The 23,684-nt window shown below is 34.5% G+C and overlaps 1 non-coding gene across 1 annotated transcript; it reads left to right on the top strand.

Annotated features, from left to right (window-relative positions):
• Window positions 1-10,800: 10,800 nt before the first annotated feature.
• Window positions 10,801-10,907, top strand: LOC141676407 (small nucleolar RNA R71). The gene has a single exon (XR_012556999.1). It is a non-coding gene; the product is annotated as a small nucleolar RNA R71 (small nucleolar RNA).
• Window positions 10,908-23,684: the final 12,777 nt, after the last annotated feature.

Here is a 23,684-nt window from a genome sequence, read left to right on the forward strand (position 1 = left end):
CGAGCATCTTGCGCTCTACAACTTCATCCTAACATAAGGGAGATCGACATTATCTTCCCTCAAGGATCTCATAAGGCGACATCTCGATAATGACATATGATCTATTGTCGTAAGAAAACTCAATCCGTGTTAAGTGATCATTCCAATTTCTTTCAAGTCTATTGCACAGACTCTCATTATAGCTTTTAACATTAGAGCTTTTGCTTCTCAATACCCATTCTTTTCCAGTTTGTAATCGCTACTGCCCTCCGTTCCTAATATTATACTGGTTACACTTTTGCTCGCTAACGTTCTATAACCTTTTAATAACCTCGTCAACCTTAGTATCACGAATGTGTTTCCATTCCGAATACCACCACAACTTTACTACTCCTTTTTCAGCTGCTTCCATCTTCGAAAGCTTAATCCTTCATATAGAAGTAAAAGAATTTATTGAGAGATCACTATGATCATGAACACTTGTTATATCACATAGTTAGTACAGAAGGTGGCCAACCTTTAGTACTTGACAAGCAATTAAATAATAGCTGGTATCCTACTCGGCTTCTATCACATAGATAAATAGTCATTCGGCAATACCTCCCCTTCTGGAAGGGTTGTTCTTCTCAGTTTACATGAAATGAAAAGAAGAGAAAAGAACGAACTGAAGAGAATTGTATATATGTAAAAAAAAAATTATTGCCATAAAATATCTGGCTTGGAATCTACCTCTGAACTATAGAGGTCTGTCATAGGAGAACAAAACATATATGTATATATATCAACATCAAGTATTATCGCATCGCATTTCACATGCTTAAATATTTTTGTTATTCCGTCCATCATTCTATGGACCCATGCTCTTCCTCGAGCTTATACACAATCACCTTTGAAACTCCCTCGACATTGAAAATCGAATCTGGGATCTTATTCTAGACATCATCATTACTAGAATTCTATGCTTGCACCGCAACCTTCCTCATATAATAATACGACTCTCTATTGATAAGAAAGAATAAATATTCAATAGGTAGATACTCTACTTAATTAGTCTATCAATGATAACTTATACCCTACCACGACCCGATTAGTGGTCCTCAATCTCAACATCCATTCCAATACAACTCTCACGGTTGTAATCAGCTCATTACTCGCAGAATCATTGCTACATTACTATGGCCCACCACTGACCTACTGTCGTCATTCACGTTCCATGAAATCTTAATATCTAACCATACGGAGTCCATACATGTCGTATCAAATCCTTCTAAGGAGGTAACATAATCACCATTCATGATTCATGAAGAACACTCCTGATCCTGACATACATACATGACATGAAGCAGATAAAAGTGCAGAAGAGTTTCAGTCAAAGCAACGATAGCAGGTTAATACCATTCTTAATCATATGCCTTCAATAGAAGACTTAACTCAAAGGTTCGTTTAGTCCTTTTTGAAATATGGTCCTGGATTATTCTCAAGATAGGACCTTCTAAGATAGATAGCCCGTTAATGGCGATTACACGAATTAAACCTTTACCCAACTACTATTACGGTTGAGTATTGCACAGTCATCAGAAGGAATGTCAATCTTCCGAACCGTAATACAACCTTCCCGGCTTCAACCATCATCACTGTATTCCTTTGGCACACGCGCCTATAATTATCCTCTTACTTTTAAAGTGTCGGCCACCTCTTTGGCCTTTCCTGATAGTAAAATTTTCTTACAGTCAATGTCATTTTAACCACCTCCAAATAAATTTCTACCTCATTTCAATCACAGCTTATGTGAAGATGTTTTCCTTAAAATATAATGAGTAAAAAAAATATCACCATCTTTTTCCATAAGTTATTGCCTCAGTCTTTAGAGGCTAATCACTGCCAAGACTGACTCTCAATCATACTTAGAACATCTTTTATCCTAGGCCCTACCTGAACAATTTCGACCTTTACTGGTTCGATTCATACTTTCTCGTGGTTTAACACGTGCCCCACTTGGCATCATTATAATTACGTCATATTTCCTTTATCAACATTTCTATTCTTGAGAATTTTGAATATTACGTTTCTCCTTGTAAAACCTCTAAGGTTATCCTTAAATCCTTCATCTGGTACACCCTAGGCACATGGCATATCAAGATACCATTTACTAATACCAAAATCATGGTCTATATACTCGTGAAAAAAATTTCTCCACTGATCCTTAAAGGTTGTTGTTACCTTAATCCTTTCCAATTCATACTGTCAAAACTCCTACTATCCCTATTAAGGGTGAAATGCCAACCTTTATGCATTCGCCTAGGATTCGTTTTAAGTTACCGATGTTCTATCCTTAATTCCACCTTTAAAAAGGTACATGCATCCTTCCATGGATAAATCAAGTCATATATCCCAGATAAGGGTGTCTTATTCAATCATTCCCACCTCGATAGTATATGCCTAATTTCACAATAACATCTGTATACAAAATGAGGTTAATCAAAATGGCCTCCAAAAGATAACAACGGTCATCCGCTTTTCTTGCCTAATCTGGTAACGATAACAAGGATGTTCTGGAAGATATTGGTCGTGTTCAACGTGAACTTCTTCTTAATAATTCCTTATTTACTTTTGTTGTTTATCTCAACAGTCACCTCAATGTTGGGATATCTTTCATATCTGGCGTCTCCCTTTCTGGGTATCATGCCACCGATCTTACAGTTCACCTTCTTGAAGGTCACTTCCTTCATCCAATTTTCTTAATTTCTTACTTTCTTGTCTCCTCAGTCTATCCGCGTCTCATTATTTATCCTTCGAATTATCTCAAGGTTTCCTCGAATCCTCCCAACTTACAGGGGATAAAATATATGTATCTCTTATACCTTCAACCATCAATTTAACTCATGGTGAATCACCCTCATCCTGACGATTACATACTTTTCTATTTCTATTACTACGAGTCTTTAGGGTTTCCTCATACCCAACTCCCTTATCATTCCTCAAACTCTATTGCCTTTATATTCTTTTCCACTTCAGTTTCTTTTTATTTTCCTTTCTATTACCATTATTTCATGAACCAACACAACATAAGCATTGATTTCAAACATCACATCGTTCTGGGATTCTTGTCATCAGAACGAATCTTGACAACTTTTACAACTTAGCTTCATATTTCATCATACTCATCCGCCTTTGTTCTGACTCTAAAGCTTTTACACTATCTCCATAACCTTGGGAATTACTTTCCCGAAAACAATTGACTGAACTTTAATCAGTTTATTATAATCTCTTGCTTCGTGCCTTCCTTGGCCTTTCACCAGCGGGTGGTCTCTCTCTTAGGAGGGTAAGTGACAAAAACAGTATTTTGTGGTTCGTGAATCATTCAAAATCTCAAATGATTCCTCTATTTCCTTTAGCCAGGCTCTTGCCTCGACTAGGTCAACCTGTTCCTTGGAACTCTGAGAGCTTAGAGACTTAAAGGTCCTGAAAGAATTTCCTATCGCATTGTTTCCTCAAGGTGGTGGTTGGGGATAATAGTCTAAGTTCTATCTAGACAGGTCCATAAATTGCCGTATAGGAGTACCGTCTCGGGTCTCCTTTCCTTACTCGACTTTCTGTTTCCTTAGTATAAAATGTTTCAACCTTCTCCCATAATCGGGATTATCTTATACATTAAAAACCTTGTTTTCTACTCTATTATGTTATGGGTTCTTTCTTTCTTGATGGCAACCTCCCTGACTATCACATTCTGGGTTTGCCCTAAATCTTATTCCTCGAACTATGGATTTCATCTAAGATCCAGTCCTTAAGCTCTTAAACGTTTGGAACCCAAATTATGTAGGAATACCTCCTTATTCCCTTATCATCTTGCTTGGTATTAATCTCTTCTCCATTTGTTGGCTCTCTGCCTTCATTCATCGCTTTTTCTTGGCACAATATGATCTTCTCCAATAATTCGGGCTGTATTGCAATCTCAAACAGCTTTTCGGTACCGGCTCCGGTTACCTTCACTTCTATTTCCATTTTCTCAAAATCTCTTATTAACTCTCCCAAAGACAGTTTCATCTTGAGTCTCTCTTTTATACTAAGGGCATTAGCCACCATTTTGGCTTTCCCCAGATGATAAAGAATCTCATAATCGTTATCCTCGATTAGCTCTATCCACCTCCTCTGGCGCATGTTGAGCTCTTTCTGCGTAAAAATGCACTAGAGCACTTATGGCTTGTGTAAATCCCGCACTTCTCTCCATACAAGTAGTGCCTCAAATCTTTAGGGCAAAACTATTACCATGAGCCCAAGCTCATGGGTGGGGATATCGAATTTTATATTCCCTTAATTGTCTTGACGCGTACGCGATTACCTTGTTGTGCTGTATAAGAAGCACCCTAATTCTTTATGCGAAGCGTCATTACACATCACAAAATCTCATTTTTCATCCGGCAACGCCAACATAGTAGTTGTCACCAACCTTTGCTTTAGTTCTTAAAAGCTGTTCTCGCATTTCTCTGTTCATTCGAACTTCTGAGTCTTACGAGTAAGCCGTGTTAAAGGGGCTACTATCTTTACAAACTTGAACGAACCTCCGGTAGTGACCGGCCAATCCTACCTCTAGTAGTCGCCCAGACCATGGTCATCAATTCCTCAGTGGTCCTTTATTCATTCTTGTCAGGATCCTGCACGGAATCCTTCTCAGCAATAATCCCTTCTAGGACAACATCTTTAACCGCTACATCCTCAATATGAACATCATCCGGTCCCGTGGTAGGACGCTCTATCGAATCCACATTCTGATCTCCTAATAAGTAATAAAACATCATCGCATTGTTGCTCCTCAACCTCAGGGTTCGGAGTCCCGCTACCATATACGATAATGAACTACGCTTTTATCATGATATTTATAAGGGTTCCCGTAAGGGTTTTAACTGTCAGTACTACGTTAGGTAGTCCGACTATGAACTTGGCAAGAGTTCTTATTTATCATAGTGAACTTATTATTTTAACGTCACTTCATCTCTGAGGTTTATAACGCTTGGCTCTGATACCATTTCTGTAACACCCCCAAATCCGGGGTCGGGGATCCGGGTTGTCACGAGTTCCATTTCCCTTAATAACACCCAATCTTAATACACAATCAACTACTCTGAACTGTGACCCCACAATAAACACACACACCACAAGTTATAGTCTCAGAGATGAATATCCAAAAATAATCACAAGTCGTTTTATTCCACAATTATATGTCAATACACCTTAAAAAGGTTTCTGAATAAATTTACATTTCTTTGCCATTATTACAATTCATAAATATACATAATCTGGTACGTCAAAAGTTGAAAGCCTAGCCTATTAGTAATTTCTACCTCAGCTACAGCGGCCTCAACGCTTCCCGAAAGCTGCAGAACATTTCCTATCCGCTTGCGAATTGGGAGCTTGGTCCTGTTCATCTTGTCTATCTGATGTTGTGTGATGAAAGAAGAAAGCAAGGGTGAGCAGCAAGCCCACCAAAATAATATGTATAATGATTAACAATATATGAGCCTTTTCATAGTACTCATGAAAATCTTGGTCAAAAGAAATGAACCAAGTTTGATATCTTAATGCGATGAAGTCGCAAAATATTCAGTATATATATATACATATATACTTTTCAAAATATTGGAAGTCCTCTTCCATGCATAATACACACAGAGTTCCAGTGTATAACTGTATAAAAAATATCGTTGCAAGGTGATCTCATATATCTAACCTTGTCTCAACGTTTTTCTGAAAATCTTTGTCATGCATAAGATAATCATTTACTAGATATAAGTTTAAAAGATGAAGTTACAAGATACTCCAATATACTTATATCTTTTCCAAATACTACTTGAACTACCACCGTTCAAGTTATAATTAGTTTCAAAAGTTCATCACACTGATGAGACTACAAGATAAGACTTGAATAGATTCAATCTTTGAAATATTTTGAAGGAATGAGGTTATGATATACTTCATTAAGTCCCGATATATATATACACCTATATATATACATACGTTTCCTGAAAACCTCTGTCATGTAAAGTATGAACAGAATTGCAATATCCAATAAATTTGGAAAGGAAAGAATTTTGGCATAAACCAGATATCTTGCTGATCAGGCAAAGATACCAATAAGTAACCTTTTCTACTAGTAGATGGACGAATTCCCCACTGGTCATCACCCTGGTCGCAATAGGACCTTATGCTGGACTGCCACATTGCCACTTATGCATTTGATGGACTCCCACTGAGCCACTTACACTATCATGGACGCCCACTGAGCCCATGTTGCTTATGCCGACTTAATAGATGGACTTACTTCCCGAACGTTGGGTAAGTAATCAATTCATTTACCAAAACTGCAACTTTGTTGCGAATATAAAATACACCATAGAGCCGGATCCCTCAGGTTTTGAGCGAGTATTTAAATCCCTTTTTTAAAAGGAAGATCTAAATATAAAAAAAATGAGTTTTGGGATCCGCTCTAACTTTTAAAAATCATTTTGAAGACTCGAAAACACTTTAAAGAGTGTTTGGAGTAATGCTGATTTAATGAAGTAAATCAGTCCCAATATATTTAGAAAATGTCTAAATATTATTATTTAAATAATATTCCCATAAAGAATAATCTTTATACAAATAATTGAAGTAGAAATTGTAAGACTTATACTTGAAATGAGTATTAAATAACCAAAGATATATTTATACGAAAGTACTATCTTTATTTGAATAATCAAAAATAAGTTTGATTATCGACACCTTATTCTTTAATAAAATAAAGAATATAACTCAGCAATAATCGGAGTCATAGATCCTCAAATGAATATTCAAATAATATTCAATAAATATAATAAGCTGAGTCATAAGCCCTCGACTGGATATTCGAAATAATATTCAATAATATTCGAAATAATATTCAATAATAAAATAAGGAGTCATAAGTCCTCGGATGAATATTCGAAATAATATTCAATAATAAAATAAAGGAGTCATAAGTCCTCGGATGAATATTCGAAATAATATTCAATAATAAAATAAAGTTATCGAATAAACCTTATTCGATTAATAGTTTTGAAAACTATAACCATATATATATAAATATATATATATAATCTACTCGGGATCCTCGACTCCCGGTTTTAGAAAATGTTTTCACCTTTGGGTCCCTATACTAAGGGTATATGCAAATTACCGCTATCCTCTAGCATAGGTATTATCAACTGAACCAACAGATATATATATGGCAAGAATACGAAACAGGCATGCATATGTACCATATAACATGCTACAATATATCACAACATTTGCTAATTAACCAACATGCATCTATCGCAAGATAATGCATATACATATATACATCACAACAACAGTATAACGGGTAGAAAACTTGCCTGAGCGACTGGGGGTTACGAATGGCTCGGGACGAGTCTGGTAACCTATAAGCAACAAGTAAGTTGGAATTAAACCAAAGTCACTTGTAAACCTATACTTTAACTAACTTAGACTCTAATGCTTGTTTTGCGCTTACTGATTCTCTTAAGTCACTCGAGTACCCTCGGCTCCACCATTTTTAATAAATTAACCATTACGAGTTTTAAAGCGATTCCTTCGCGGGTGTCTTACCAACTACCTAACACACTTACCACAAATGTTTCATACATTAATTAACCCTTTTTGGTCTTTAACCTATGTTTCAAAGTAAGGCGAGGGGAAATGTTTCGTTCGCGAAACGCCGTTACTTGAAACGGTCGTTTCTCCTAAACCGTGCATCAGAATCGAACGAACTACATATCAAAACGAAGCTCGTAACACGAGCTATCTAGACATGGCAATGGTCATAATATAGAAGGGGGTTCTCGGGTCCTAATGTTATGCACAAAAAAAGTCTAAAGAAAACCGGACGTTACGACGGCTATGTTTACGTGATTTCCCAAATTTAAACCAATTCAAAACAACCACAATTCAACCACAAATCCTTCATACAACCAACATCCATCCATACCATACTACAACAGCCCCAACAATTCAATATTTCCAATTCATACTTATTTCTCAATTATGAACTAAGAGTTTACTTAAGTTCATTAACTAATAACCAAGATTTCCAACTCCAAAAATATCACAAAATCAACCAATCTCTAAACACACAATAATCATGCCTCTCACCAACTAAACTACTCATAACAAGCTCTAAACATGATTACACACCCATTACACTAACCCATCATCTAAACATTAGGAAATCTAAACAACAAAACTTAAAACTCAGACCATGAAGATTTATACCTTCCTTGAAGCTTTTAATCCATGAAAGGTCCTTGGAATGCCCATGGAAGCCTTAATCTAACCTCCTACAAGCTTGTTCTTTCAAAGAAATCAAGAACACAAAAATTAATTTCAAGAAAGTGCTATTCACCATCTTCTTGAATAATTTATAGGAAATGCTAGGAAAGGATTTTGAAGCTAAGATTTCTAGGAAGTATGTAACTTAACTAGGAGGAGCTATGATAATTACCTTGTAAAATAGCAAGTGGAGGAGCTTGGACTTCCCAATTCTTAAGAAAGAAGCCGAGAGCTTCATGAAGAAATGGAGGGTTTGGTGTTTTGTGATTTGTTTTGCTTGGTTGCTAGGTTTTTTTTTGTTTTATTTTAGGTCAATTACCCATTTACCCTTGATTTTGTGTGGTTAATATTCCACCACATTTCCTTCCCTCTTATGTCATGCTTGCATCACTTTGTGATGTCATCACCCCTCCTTTGTCCTCTTTCTATTGGTTGGATGACACCATCCTCTCTAATCCCTTTGATTAACTTCCGAATTGTTTGCCTAATGACCGCTGATCTGTTATACAGTTCGCTTAACTTTCGTTTTCGTTTATCGTTTGAGGGATCAAACCCGGGATCTTATTACTTGGGTTCCCTTAACCTTTCTCCATACATTATACTCCTTTTATGATCCTCTCTTATAATCCTTGAATTTAAATCCTTTTAATCATGTTACCTTATACTCAATTCTTTCCGTATCTAGTGGATTTCCGGGAAAATCAAAGTGTTCGGAAATTGGATTCTGACGATCTTTACATACAATTATATACCACATAGAGTACTAATAACATCTCAGAATATCCATAACAGAACCCCTACATAGTGTGGCATGAAAAGTTTTCTCATTCAGCAAAAACACTATTCATAAGGGTTTCAAAAATTTTCCACTAATTGGGGTTATTACAATATCTATCTTCCTCTTCCAGGGAGAAGCATTCAAATACTGCAATTATTCTTCGCCTTCGTCATCTTCACTGTCTGAATTTCCCAATAAGGCTTTCCCTAAGGCATCAGACCTTAGCAATTGATCAAGTTCTGAAGTAACTACAGAATCAACCAACTCCACCTTTAAGCACTCCTCATTTTTCGTAGGAAATTTCAGAGCATTGAACACATTAAAAGTTACATCCTGATCCAGTACTCGCATCGTGAGCTCACCCTTATGCACATCTATCAAGGTTCGACCAGTTGCCAAGAAAGGTCTTCCCAAGATTATGGGAATCTTCTTATCCTCCATGAAATCAAGAATTATGAAATTATCAGGGAAGATGAGTTTATCAACCTTTACCAAGACATCCTCAACAATACCTCACGGATATGTAATAGAACGATCGGCCAACAATACCTCACGGATATCTTCAGAGGCAACTTCTGTTATAGCATAACACTGCATTCCTCCATAAGAGCGACTGTCTCTAAATCATCTAGCTTTACTTTTTGAGAGAGAATACCTTTCATAAACTTTGCATAACTAGGCATCTGCTCAAGAGCCTCAGCGAAAGGTATGTTGATATGAAGTTTCTTGAACACCTCCAGAAACTTCTCAAATTGCTTGTCCAGCTTTTTCTTCTGCAGCCGCTTAGGAATAGGTGGTGGAGGAAGATCTGTTTCTCCCCTGTATTACCCTCAGGAAGAGTGTGCTCAACAGTAGTCTTCCTTGGTTCCACTTCTACTTCCTGCCCCTCTACTTCTTTCTCAGCCTCTGCTTCTTCAGTCAACACTTGAGTTTGATTGGAATTCGCAATCTTTCCAGACCTTAAAGTGATTGCCTTTACCTGCTCCTTAGCTTCCCTCTTTCCTGGAACTTCAGTATCACTAGGTAGTGTACCAGCCTGACGATTAAGCAAGGCATTGGCAATTTGCTCAATTTGATTTTCCAAGGTCTTGATAGATACGGCTTGACTCTTGCACATAAGCTTCAACTCCTCTAATTCAGATTTTTTATTAGCTTGTTGCAGCTGGAGTTGTCTTGGTTCATATTGCGGTTGCTGAAAACCAGGAGGATTGTACTGCTTAGCTGAATACTGCTGATAAGGTTATTGAACCGCATTCTGAGTGTTGCTCTAACTGAAATTAGGATGATTGCGGTTGTTGGGGTGATAAGTGGCTGGCACAGGTTGCTGCGAACGCTGAAAGTTGCTCACAAACTAAGCTGATTCACTAGAAATTGCGCACTAATCAGTCTCATGGGCACCAGCACAAAGCTCACAGACACTAGCGATTTGATTAACTCCATAATTAGTCAAAGTGTCCACCTTTATCGTCAGAGCCTTAAGTTGGGCAGCTATAGCAGTTGCTGCATCCAACTCCAGAATTCCTGCTACCTTTCCCTGAGTCAGTCTCTGGGAAGGATTCTGGTACTCATTAGCAGTCATCAGTTCAATCAGTTCATAAGCTTCATCATAGCTTTTAGCCCACAAGGCTCCTCCTGATGCTGTATTAAGCATGGGTCTAGAAGTAGCACCCAATCCATTCTAGAAGCAGTTAATAATCATCCAACATGCATGGTATGGGCACTTTCTTAGCATCTCCTTATATCGATCCCAAGCCTCACACAGAGATTCCCAAGTTTGCTGAGCAAACTGAGTAAAAGCATTCCTGATTACAGCAGTCTTCGCCATAGGGAAGAATTTAGTGAGAAACTTTTGAGCCAGATCTTCCAAAGTGGTGATAGACCCTGCTGGTAGAGAATATAACCAACACTTAGCTTTGTCCCTCATAGAGAATGGGAAGAGTCGAAGCTTGAGAGCATTTTCAGTCACATCGTTAAATTTGAACGTGTCGCAGATCTCGATGAAATCCCTGATATGCATGTTGGGGTCTTCAGGTTGAGAACCCCCAAACTGAACTGAGTTATGTATCATCTAAATCGTGCTTGACTTGATCTCAAAAGTATTAGCCCTAATGGCTGGCCTGATGATGCTTGACTGAATTTTATTAATCTTAGGCTGAAAATAGTCCATCAAAGCCTTAGGATTTCCTGCTTGATCACCCATCTCTACTAAAGCTGGTTCCTCGACTTTCTCTTCTTCTTCTACCTTCTTTTCTTCCTCAAAAACTTCCCTTCGAACCACCACAAGTTCTTCCTCGGCTTTATCCAGTGTTCTCTTACGAGTACGCGAACGCGTATGCATACACCCTCACTAGAGTACCTGAAACAATAAGTGTAGCTCTTGGAAGCACCCTCACGATGTCTGGAGGTACTATGACAGATAGCTAGAAGTTCTAAATGGAAACAATCAATTTTAAAGATTTCGAACAACCATTTTCAAGCCCTAGGGATCCGCTTCGTCCTTTTGATCAGATCGATATGTCAGGTGGCTCTTCGATCTTCTTTAGTAACTCAAATAGTCCTGAAAATGTTATTGTAGGGTTTTGTGGGGCAACTGGTGATAGTTTTATAGGTAATTTGGATCATCAACATCAGGAGATTAAGAAATCTAATAATCATTCATCAAAATTGCTTCAGATCTTGCACGTTAATGCAAGTTTATCACCCGGCGATTCTCAGAGTTTTTTTACCTCACCAAGGTTACCAATGGTTCCTTCATCATCTACCTTAATTTTGTCTAACAAACGTATGGTTAGTTCTAATAGCTTCAAATCTGCTAATAGTTTGATCAAAAGCACCGGTCTTTAGATCTCTGCTCAGCAGAGTACGGGTATCAAACAAAGGTATTTTAGAAATTTTACACATGTATTGATAAATTTCATAATATTTATCTGTTGGTTTTACCAATTCAGAAAAGATAGTCAATTATATATAGTTGTACATGTTGCATTATATCTTTATTTGATTAATTAGCTACAAGTCAGTATATTTATTTAATGATGTTTGTTTTAAACAATCTTAAGATTATCTTGAATAAATGGATTGCAGGAAGCTTACATGCACATCTTGCATGTAGTTAAATTAACTAGTTTTTCTCCTATATCGATCAGGGCAAGTGTTAACATGTCTAACAGTAGGGTTTGTTATTATTTTATATATATATATATTATATTGGTATTTGAATCTAAGTTTTGTTATTTTTTATTTTAAATAAATACTAGTTGGGATACGGAATTATGGTTATGGAATCAATCAGCTAGGGGTAGATGTTAGTCGCTAAATACGCGCTAATAATTCACGCAAGTATACGCATTCACAAGTAGTATAGAATCTTTTCTAGTTCGTTCCCACAGAGACTGACTTGGTTAACTAATTAATTCATGAACTTAAACAACAATGTATGGTTATTATTCAATGCTAAGATGATAACAATTTGGGTTGTTTATAACTAAGAATTAAGCTAACAATTATAATTAAGAGAGTAAAGAGAGTTGTATATTATATGAGACAAACATGGGATTCTAACTTCATTAAATACTTCATTCAATAGCCCTATTGTTCTTAACCTTAGCATACAATGGTGATGGCACTAATCAGACAACACGAAACTGATAAACGCCAACTTTCGTTGCACAAGTACTATACTACCAAACATCCACAAAAGAGATGGAAGCTGAATAGACACCAATTATATTGAGACCCTATATGTCTATATAATTTGACAACATAACGGTTTAAGCACAAGTTATCTATATTGATTACACAGGGCAAGTAAGATGGTTAAAATTACGTACGAATCATGCATAACAAATACAAGAACCTATGCTAGCATGGCAAGTTCTAAATCCTTAAATTCACTTTCGCTTCATTAAGAATTAACACACTATCTTTCAAGTTCGCGACTCTTATAAGACGAATAAGCACAATCAATACTAGGTTATCATACAATCACCACATACTAAGGCATCGAAACAATTTAGCTAAAGAAATCCATAAATAAATCCGCTAGAACCCCACGATAACGATTAGCCCATAATCAGACTCATCATCAACGTGGTTTCCGATGAAAGCATGGTATAACAAACATAGTCTTTATAATGAATAAATAAAACCAAGTACAAAACAAGATTAAGGTTCATAAATATGAAAACTAGCATCCAAGTTACAACTTAAAACAAAGATTCATAAGTTAAAACAAGATCTTCTTCGTCTTCGTTGAATCCGTGCTAATACGGTCCTCTTACGGCTCTCCTTGATATGTCTCTGGCTTGTTGTCTTATTAAAAATGACCTAAAGTTGCTTATATAGCAGCCCCATACAGTGTAGAATTCTTTCTCTCAGAAACCAAGTAGAAACAGGATTCTTCCATCCCGACACGGCGCGACCGCGCGCTTGATCAGCGCAGGCGCGCTGGCTTTCTGTACTTTGGGCGCAGGCGCGCTGGGCTTCTACCAGAACTTGACTTCTTCATTTTTCTTGCAGATTTGAGATGGCTTTCAACGAGCTTTTATTTCAACACCACCTTGACACCAAATTAACACCAAAACAATGTTAATTCACCTGATTACCTAGATAATGCCTGAAATGCAAAAACACTCGAAAACACGTTAAAACACTTAACAACTTGAGTACAAGCGCATCAATTTAAAGCTTATTAGAGCGTTATAACGTATAGTAGAACCTCGATAAATGAATGTTCGATAAATGAATAACCTCGTCTAATGAATAAATTTCTTCAGTCCCATCTTGGTCCAATGGGATTAACGAATAATTTCGCTTAATGCATTAACGAATAAATACAAATGAAGTCTTTATAGGCCCTATGTAAATATAAATGAATAATCATTATATTTCAAATAATATATTTTTATTTATATAATATATCATGAATATATTTCATTCAATGACTAATTTTCAAACACATTAATAAGTCATATTTTTTCGAAAAATGCCTCCAAAGTTGATTGTTTCTTTCCTCCCCCAAAATACATCTGATCCTTGATTTTGTGTAAAGCATGCACCACTTCTGGAATATTTTGATCATGTTGCAGAGGTAGTTTTTTATAGTGACAATAGCTTGAAAAGCTTCTCTTGAGGATACTTGTGGTATAGCGATGTTATCATCGGGTTCGGGATCATTTGCCTCATCATGCATGCATATACAACTAATCTAGAATTCTAAAAATATGAATGTAATTAAAGTTTGCATAAAAGTTATAACTACCAGGTACATTTGAACTTAATATATACAAAATGATATAATTAAAAAAAGTCTAAAAATATCATTTAAATGAATTATTATTCATTTATCGATAAATAAATATTATATTCATTAATCGATAAATAAATAATCTCGCCAAATGAATAGTTTTTTTTGGTCCCAAAGGTATTCATTTATCGAGGTTCTACTGTATCATAAATGACAGTCAATAATAGACATAGTAGATTGAGTGATTGTAGGAGAGTCATGGGCAAGTTGGAGGAATGGAGTAATTTTAGAAGTTTTATTAGCAGTCCAGTTAGCACTAGTTATATACTGTAATTTTCTATAATCTTTTTCTCTCAACTGAATAAGAAAAATCAGTGCTTTGACTTATCTTTGTTTCTCTAGACATATGATATATATGTGTGTGTTCTTGGATTAAAACTACAACTAGCTCTATAGCCCGTGCAATGCACGGACATGCTCTAAATTGGACGAATCGATATTATTTTAGTTATATTTTATGATAATATTTCATGTTATCCCCCTCCGAATGTTGATGGATTTATTTGTGTATATGAGTAGATTTTTATTATAATGACATTAGTGCAATAGTGTTTATGTACAATTGACGTAGAGACCAGTGGCATTTCTTGTTTTCCACCGTTAAGGACGATCTATGGAAGTTTTTTAGAAATTTTAGTAATTGCCTAAACTACTGCACAATATAGTTGTTTGTTTACATAAAATTTTATTTTATAATTGTTATTTGAATTTTAATATTCTTCAATTTTAATTTTCGACCTTAGTAACTCTTTCTCCTCTCTCGAAAAATATTAATAAATTCACATCTCTCGACATACTAGGCGCTTCTTGGTTGTATTTCATATGTAAATTTTACCAAGATTATTTATTTTAGTTAATATTATTCGTTCACGTCATGATGACGCCGTAAAATACCAATGTAAACCAACATAATCATATATTTTCATATATTTTATGAATTATGAAGACCATAAGTTAAAGGTTTTTTTCATAAATTAACACGTAGATATACATATATATATATATTATATACATATATATGTGTGTGTGTCTATATATATATATGAAAGTCCTGAATTTATTTTTTTTGTGTAAATATAAGAATATATATATATATGTATATTATATATATATATATGTGTGTGTGTGTGTGTGTCTATATATATGAAAGTCCTGAATATAATTTTTTTGTGTAAATATAAGAATATATATATATATATGTGTATATATATTATATATACATATATATGTGTGTGTCTATATATATATATGAAAGTCCTGAATTTTTTTTTGTGTGTAAATATAAGAATATAACACTTAAAGTATGACATGATTAAATATAAATATTTATTCAGTTAGAGGTATAAATGGTAGCGATGCACATAATCATATTTAATATATAAGTTTCTCTAGTTGATTTATTTTTAATATTTAATTCACAAATATTTATAGTAGACTATAATGTGATAAATATGGTATATGACAAGTCAACTGTGTCATTAAAGGTGGGTGTGAAGTGGGAGAGGAGGGATGTCATAATTGGGGTGCGAATCGAATGGGCGCTGTGCTGTTTTTCGGGGCGGGGGCGAAGACAGACGAAGTATTCTTTACTCAAGTTTGACCAATTAATATAAATAAATAATTTTTATTTTAATAGTAAGATTTTTTACGATTTTCACATATCTCTTTATTTATATATATTTTTTTGTCATTAAGATTAACGACGAACAATAATATTTTGTAAAAATAAATTTTATTATAATTTAAATATACTACCACTTTTTTTTATAAATAACATGATTTTGTACTCAAGTTTCTCATGTATTAATATTGTTTATGTTTTTTATAATAATAATATTAATAATAATAATTATTATTATTATTATTATTACTATAATAATAATAATTATTATTATCATTATTAGAATTTTTAAGATATATGTTTTATAGACCTACTATTCAAATTAAATATTTTTTATTTTTTAATGAAATTTAAAATTATTACTATTACTATTAATAATTATTTTTACTTTATATTTAAAATTTACTTATTTATATTATTAATTTGATAATTAATAATTTATGTATTCTAGTCTTTAGAATTTAACTTACGTTAAAAATAAGTACAATTTTATTTTTTGTAGACAAAAAAAATTGAATCATTAACTAAAAGAGAAATTTCATTTGAATATTAGGTTTTTAATTTTCGAAGCAAATAAAAAGAATAAGACATGACTGCCACATGCCAAATAGAAAAACAAACTCAGGATAATATAATATTTTTATTATTTTGCTCTGATAATTAAGAACCTGCTCTGAAAATATAACATTTCTAACTAAATTGTTATATATATACACATGTACGTACATACGTACATATGTTTGTATGGATATATGTATGTATGTAGATATGGATACCTGTATGCGTGCATGTATTTATATAATAATTAGTTATAAATAAATAAATAAATAAATATATATATATATATTAAGTATGCAATAATTAATCGATATTAATAAGTCACTTATGGGATAACTTATGTATTATATGATGCATGCATGTATCTCTATAATAATTAGTTATAAATAAATTTATATACTAAGTATGCAACAACTAATCGATATTAGTAAGTCAATATTATATGAATTCTTATGCAAGGGTTATCATTTAATTTTTTTATACTAATTTTTTTTTAATTGAGTATGTAAATTTTATAAAGAAATTATTTTTAATGACTTGCATATTAATGATGTTTTAATTGAGGATGTAAAAATTACATGAATACATCCGTATTAAATATATAATAATGAATGAGTTGCATATTAATGATATTTTAATTGAGGTAATAAAAATTACATGAATGAATCGGTATTAATTATATAATAATAAATGAGCATTAATGGTTAAAACAAATCATATATGGATATTAATTACTATATTTATGATTAAATTTACTCAGGGAACCCCCATGTTGCTGTATTAGATATATAATAGATTTATACACTTCAATTTTTACATTATATTTTTTTCTTCTGTCAACATTTTTCAACAAGACACATGCACAATATCTACAAATGATGTCACAATAATGATCTCCCACACATGAGAACTCATCTTTTCCACCCAGTACCCACAATAAGAGGGCTTTGTGTAGTCATCGGGAATATATGACCAGATCATCAATTTCCCATCATTCTCAGAAAGTAGAATCATGAACATTCTTCTACTGGCTATTATAAAGATGAATATTAATGAATAAATTAGACACTTAATTTTCATAGTTATTTTAAAAGTATGGTTGAGCTTATTTAGAAAATGGTCATATATGTTGGGTGTTAATTTAAACTTATAGTTTTTTGGTTGTCTGAGTCGTGCTGCTATGTAATGTCTCAGTATGCCGTGGCTTTGAGAGTTTATAGGAGTAGTCTTTGAATAAGTATGTGGTTAACGTTAGTGGTTGATATAGTCTGAGTAGTTTGTTATGCAGTTCCTACTTTGTAGGACTCTTTCTATCTGTAGTTTGTTTAAGTATTGTAGTGAGTATCAATAAAATAATAAGCTGTTCAAAAGCTTACACTCTCTGTTCTACAAACATATTTTCTGGATATTGATTGTGTTTAAATCGCTGTGCCAATAATCTGGTATCAGAGCAAGGCAACGTAGTGGATGACCAAGTTCATGCCAAAGGCACAAACGATGGAAACAGGGAAGATTAAGAGTGGAACGATCAGCTTGAGTTATCCCATGCTGTCACGAGCGAATTACACAGCATGGGCCATGAAGATGAAGGTTAATCTGCAGGCCCATGGAGTTTGGGAAGCAGTTTCACCAAAGGATCTGAAATCAACAGAGGTTGAAGAAAAAGTTGATAAGTTAGCACTGGCAGCGATATACCAGGCTATACCTGTAATAACCCCAATTTTTGGAAATTTTTGAAACCCTTATGACCCTTATGAATAGTGATTTTGCAGATTATGCTGAATGAGAAAACTTTTCATGCCACACTATGTAGGGGTTCTGTTATTGATCTTCTGGGATTTTATTAGTACTCTATATGGTATATAAGTGTATGTAAAGATTGTCAGAATCCAATTCCGAACACTTTGATTTTTCCCGGAAATCCACTAGATACGGAAAGAATTGAGTATAAGATAACAGGATAAAAAGGATTTAAATTAAAGGATTATAAGAGAGGATCATAAAAGGAATATAATGTATTGAGAAAGGTTAAGGAAACCCAAGTAATAAGATCCCGGGTATGATCCCTCAAACGATAAATGAAAACGAAAGTTAAGCGAACCATATAACAGATCAGCGGTCATTAGGCAAACAATTAGGAAGCTAATCAAAGAGATTAGAGGGGATGATGTTACCCAACCAATGAGAAGAGGGCAAGTAAGGGATGATGACATAACAAATATGACATAAGCATGACATGAGGGGGAAGGAGGTGTGGTTGATTTAGAACCACACAAAGTTGATGGTTAAAAAGGTAATTAACCAAAAGCAAGCTAAAAACAACCAACCAAAACAAATCAAAGCAAAACACAAAAGTTTTTTTCATCTTCATCATCTTGCTCTCGGCTTTTGAAAGAAAAACAAGGAGGAGTTTTTCAAAAACTCAAGCTACACACCTTCAAAAATTATAAGGTTTGTTTCTTTAGCTTCCATAATTCATAACTTAGTTATGCTATAAGTTTGGATCCAAGAATCCAAGGTTTACCTAGTTAATCAATTCCTAAAAGTTTAGGGTGAATAGTAACTTCAAGAACAAATTTTTTGATTCTTGATTTTAATTGTAAGGACAAGGTAGCTTAAGCATAGATCAAGGCTTCCATGGGCATTCCAATGATCTTTCATGGATTAAAAGCTTCAAGGAAGGTATAATCTCTTAACCAAGCTTTGTTATTGAATGTTAAGAGCATAATATGAGTGTTATAGTTCATGAGAGGCTTGATGGTTGTGTATGTAGAGATTAGTTGGTTTTGGGATATTTTTGGAGTTGTAAATCTTGGTTATTGATTAATGAACTTAAGTGTAGTTTAAATTCATGATAAAGAATAGTATAGATTGTTAATGTTGAGTTGTTGGGGCTGTTATGATAAAGTATGGATGGAGTTTTGACTGGGTTGTGATTGTGGGTTGATTGGTGATGGTTTGGTGTTGAATTGGTTGGTAAAATTTTGGGAAATCGCGTAAACATAGCCGTCGTAATGTCCGATTTACTTTAGGCTGTTTTTGTTCTTAACATCAGAACCCTTGAACTCACTGCTAGGTTTTGACCATTGCCATGTTTAGATAGTTCATGTTACGAGCTTCGTTTTGATATGTGGTTCGTTTGATTCCGATGAACGGTTTTGGAGAAACGGCCGTTTTAAGTAACGACGTTTCGCGAACGAAACATTACCCCTCGCCTTACTTTGAAACATTGGTTAAAGACCTTAAAGGACTAATTGAAGTATGAAACATTTATGTAAGGTGTAATAGGCAGTTGGTAAGACACCCGCGAAGGAATCGCCTTAAAACTCGTAATGGTTAAATTATTAAAAATGGTGGAGCCGAGGGTACTCGAGTGACTTAAGAGAATCAGTAAGCGCAAAACAAGCGTTAGAGTCTAAGTTAGTTAAAGTATAGATTTACAAGTGACTTTGGTTTAATTCTAACTTACTTGTTGTTTATAGGTTACCAGACTCGTCCCGAGCCTTTTATCACCCCCAGCGCTCAGGCAAGTTTTCTACCCGTTATACTGTTGTTGTGATGTATATGTGTATATGCATGATCCTGCGATAAATGCATATTTGTTATTAGCAAATTCTTGCGATATATTGTAGCATGTGATATGGTATATATGCATGTCGGTTTCATATTCTTGGATTATATATTTGTTGGTTAAAATGCTTACAGTTGCATAATACCTATGCTAGAGATAAGCGGTATTTGAATTTACCCTTAGTATAGGGGATCAAAAGGTGAACATATTTCTAAACCGGGAGTCGATGTTCCCGAGTATAATATATATATTTATATATATATATGGTTATAGTTTTCAAAACTATTAATCGAATAAGGTTTATTCGATAACTTTAACTTTATTTTATTACTGAATATTATTTCGAATATTCATCCGAGGACTTATGACTCCTTTATTTTATTATTGAATATTATTTCGAATATTCATCCGAGGACTTATGACTCCTTTATTTTATTATTGAATATTATTTCGAATATTCATCTGAGGACTTATGACTCCTTTATGTTATTATTGAATATTATTTCGAATATTCATCCGAGGACTTATGACTCCTTTATTTTATTATTGAATATTATTTCGAATATTCATCCGAGGACTTATGACTCCTTTATTTTATTATTGAATATTATTTCGAATATTCATTCGAGGGCTTATGACTCAGTTTATATTATTTAATGATTATTAATTGGATAGTCATTTGAGGATGTATTTAATGAATATTATTTATAATATTCATTCGAGGTATTATGACTCCGCTTATTATTTAATAATATTCTTTATTTTATTTAAGAATAATGTTCGATAATCAAACTTACTTTTGATATTCAAATAAAGATATTACTTTCGTATAAGTATATCTTTGGTTATTTAATACTCATTTCAAGTATAAGTCTTACAACTTCTACTTCAATTATTTGTATAAAGATTATTCTTTATGGGAATATTATTTAAATAATAATATTCAGACATTTTCTAAATATATTGGGACTGATTTACTTCATTAAATCAGCATTACTCCAAACACTCTTTAAAGTGTTTTCGAGTCTTCAAAATGATTTTTAAAAGTTAGAGCGGATCCCAAAACTCATTTTTATATTTAAGATCTTCCTTTTAAAGGGGATTTAAATACTCGCTCAAAACCTGAGTGATTCGGCTCTGTGGTGTATTTTATATTCGCAACGAGGTTGCTGTTTTGATAAATGAATTGATTACTTACCCAACGTTCGGGAAGTAAGTCCATCTATCGAGTCGGCATAAGCAACATGGGCTGAGTGGGCGTCCATGATAGCGTAAGTGGCTCAGTGGGAGTCCATCAAATGCGTAAGTGGTTGAGTGGCAGTCCAGCATAAGGTCCTATTGTGACCAGGGTGATGACCAGTGGGGAATTCGTCCATCTACTAGTAGAAAAGGTTACTTATTGGTATCTTTGCCTGATCAGCAAGATATCAGGTTTATGCCAAAAAATTCTTTCCTTTCCAAATTTATTGGATATTGCAATTCTGTTCATACTTTACATGACAGAGGTTTTCAGGAAACGTATGTATATATATAGGTGTATATATATATATCGGGACTTAATGAAGTATATAATAACTTCATTTCCTTCAAAATATTTCAAAGATTGAATCTATTCAAGTCTTATCTTGTAGTCTCATCAGTGTGATGAACTTTTGAAACTAATTATAACTTGAACGGTGGTAGTTCAAGTAGTATTTGGAAAAGATATAAGTATATTGGAGTATCTTGTAACTTCATCTTTTAAACTTATATCTAGTAAATGATTATCTTATGCATGACAAAGATTTTCAGAAAAACGTTGAGACAAGGTTAGATATATGAGATCACCTTGCAACGATATTTTTATACAGTTATACACTGGAACTCTGTATGTATTATACATGGAAGAGGACTTCCCATATTTTGAAAAGTATATATGTATATATATATACTGAATATTTTGCGACTTCATCGCATTAAGATATCAACTTGGTTCATTTCTTTTGACCAAGACTTTCATGAGTACTATGAGAAGGCTCATATATTGTTAATCATTATACATATTATTTTAGTGGGCTTGCTGCTCACCCTTGCTTCTTCTTTCATCACACAACATCAGATAGATAAGATGAACAGGACCAAGCTCCCAATTCGCAAGCGGATATGAAACGTTTCGCAGCTTTCTGGAAGCGTTGAGGCCGCTGTAGCTGAGGTAGAAATTACCAATAGGCTAAGTTTTCAACTAATAATGTACCAGACTTATGTATATTATGAATTGTAATAATGGTAAAGAAATATAAATTTATTCAGAAACCTGTTTAAGGTGCATTGGCATATAATTGTGGAATAAAATGACTTATGATTATTTTTGGATATTCATCTCTGAGGCTATAACTTGTGGTGTGTGTGTTTAATGGTGGGGTCACAGTACAGAGTAGCTGATTATTTATTAAGATTGGGTGTTGTTAAATGAAATGGAACTCATGACAACCCGGATCCCCGACCACGGATTTGGGGGTGTTACAATACTCGAGGACATACTGTTGTCCCTAGCTGATAAAGAGACAGCCAAAGAAGCATGGGAGGCCATCAAAGTGACGTGTCAAGGAGCTGAGCGCGTTAAAACTGCAAAAGTGCAGACGTTGAAGACTGAATTCGAGTCTTTGGTCATGAAGGAAACAGATACCATTGATGATTTCAGTATGAAATTGGCTGGATTAGTGACGAACATACGAGCTTTGGGAGAGGACGTTACTGAAAGTTATGTGGTAAAGAAGCTTTTGCGAGCGGTGCCCACCAAGTTTTTGCAAATTGCCTCTACCATAGAGCAATTTGGAAAGCTGGACAGTATGACGATGGAAGAGACGGTAGGGTCGTTGAAGGCACACGAAGAACGTCTTAAGGGATCGACAGATACTGGTGGTAATCAACTTCTTCTGACTAGAGAACAGTGGATTGAGAGGGAGAAAGATGAGTCCAGGTTGCTATTGACAAGGGAAGAGTGGCTTAAGCGAAGCAACAGGGGTTTTGGTGAAGCTAACACACAGAAAACTCAGAGGAAAGAAGTCGTTCGAAGCAGTCATGACAAGAGCAAAGTACGCTGTTTCAATTGTCTTGCTTATGGTCATTTTGCTTTCGAGTGTAAGAAGCCAAATTGTGACAAGGATGTAAAGGAGGAGGCTCACATGGCACAGATTCCTGACGAGGAACCTGCACTACTTCTGGCGGAACTCAAGGAAAACGAGAAGGTGGTATACTTGATTAATGAAGAACATGTGAACCCAAGATTAAGTCAAGGTGATGCTGGAGGCCAAATTGAATCCAATGTGTGGTACTTGGACAATGGAGCTAGTAATCACATGACAGGACAAATATCTAAGTTTGATGAATTGGACAAAAATGTTGTGGGACAAGTTAAATTTGGAGATGGATCGGTTGTGAAAATTGAAGGAAAGGGCTGCATCTCTTTGAAGAGCAAGAACGGTGAAATTAGAACGTTGAATGAGGTATACTTTATTCCCTCCTTACGCAGTAACATTATTAGTCTTGGGCA

This window comes from Apium graveolens, chromosome 7 (genome assembly GCF_009905375.1).
Source record: "Apium graveolens cultivar Ventura chromosome 7, ASM990537v1, whole genome shotgun sequence".
NCBI classification, from domain to species: domain Eukaryota; kingdom Viridiplantae; phylum Streptophyta; class Magnoliopsida; order Apiales; family Apiaceae; genus Apium; species Apium graveolens.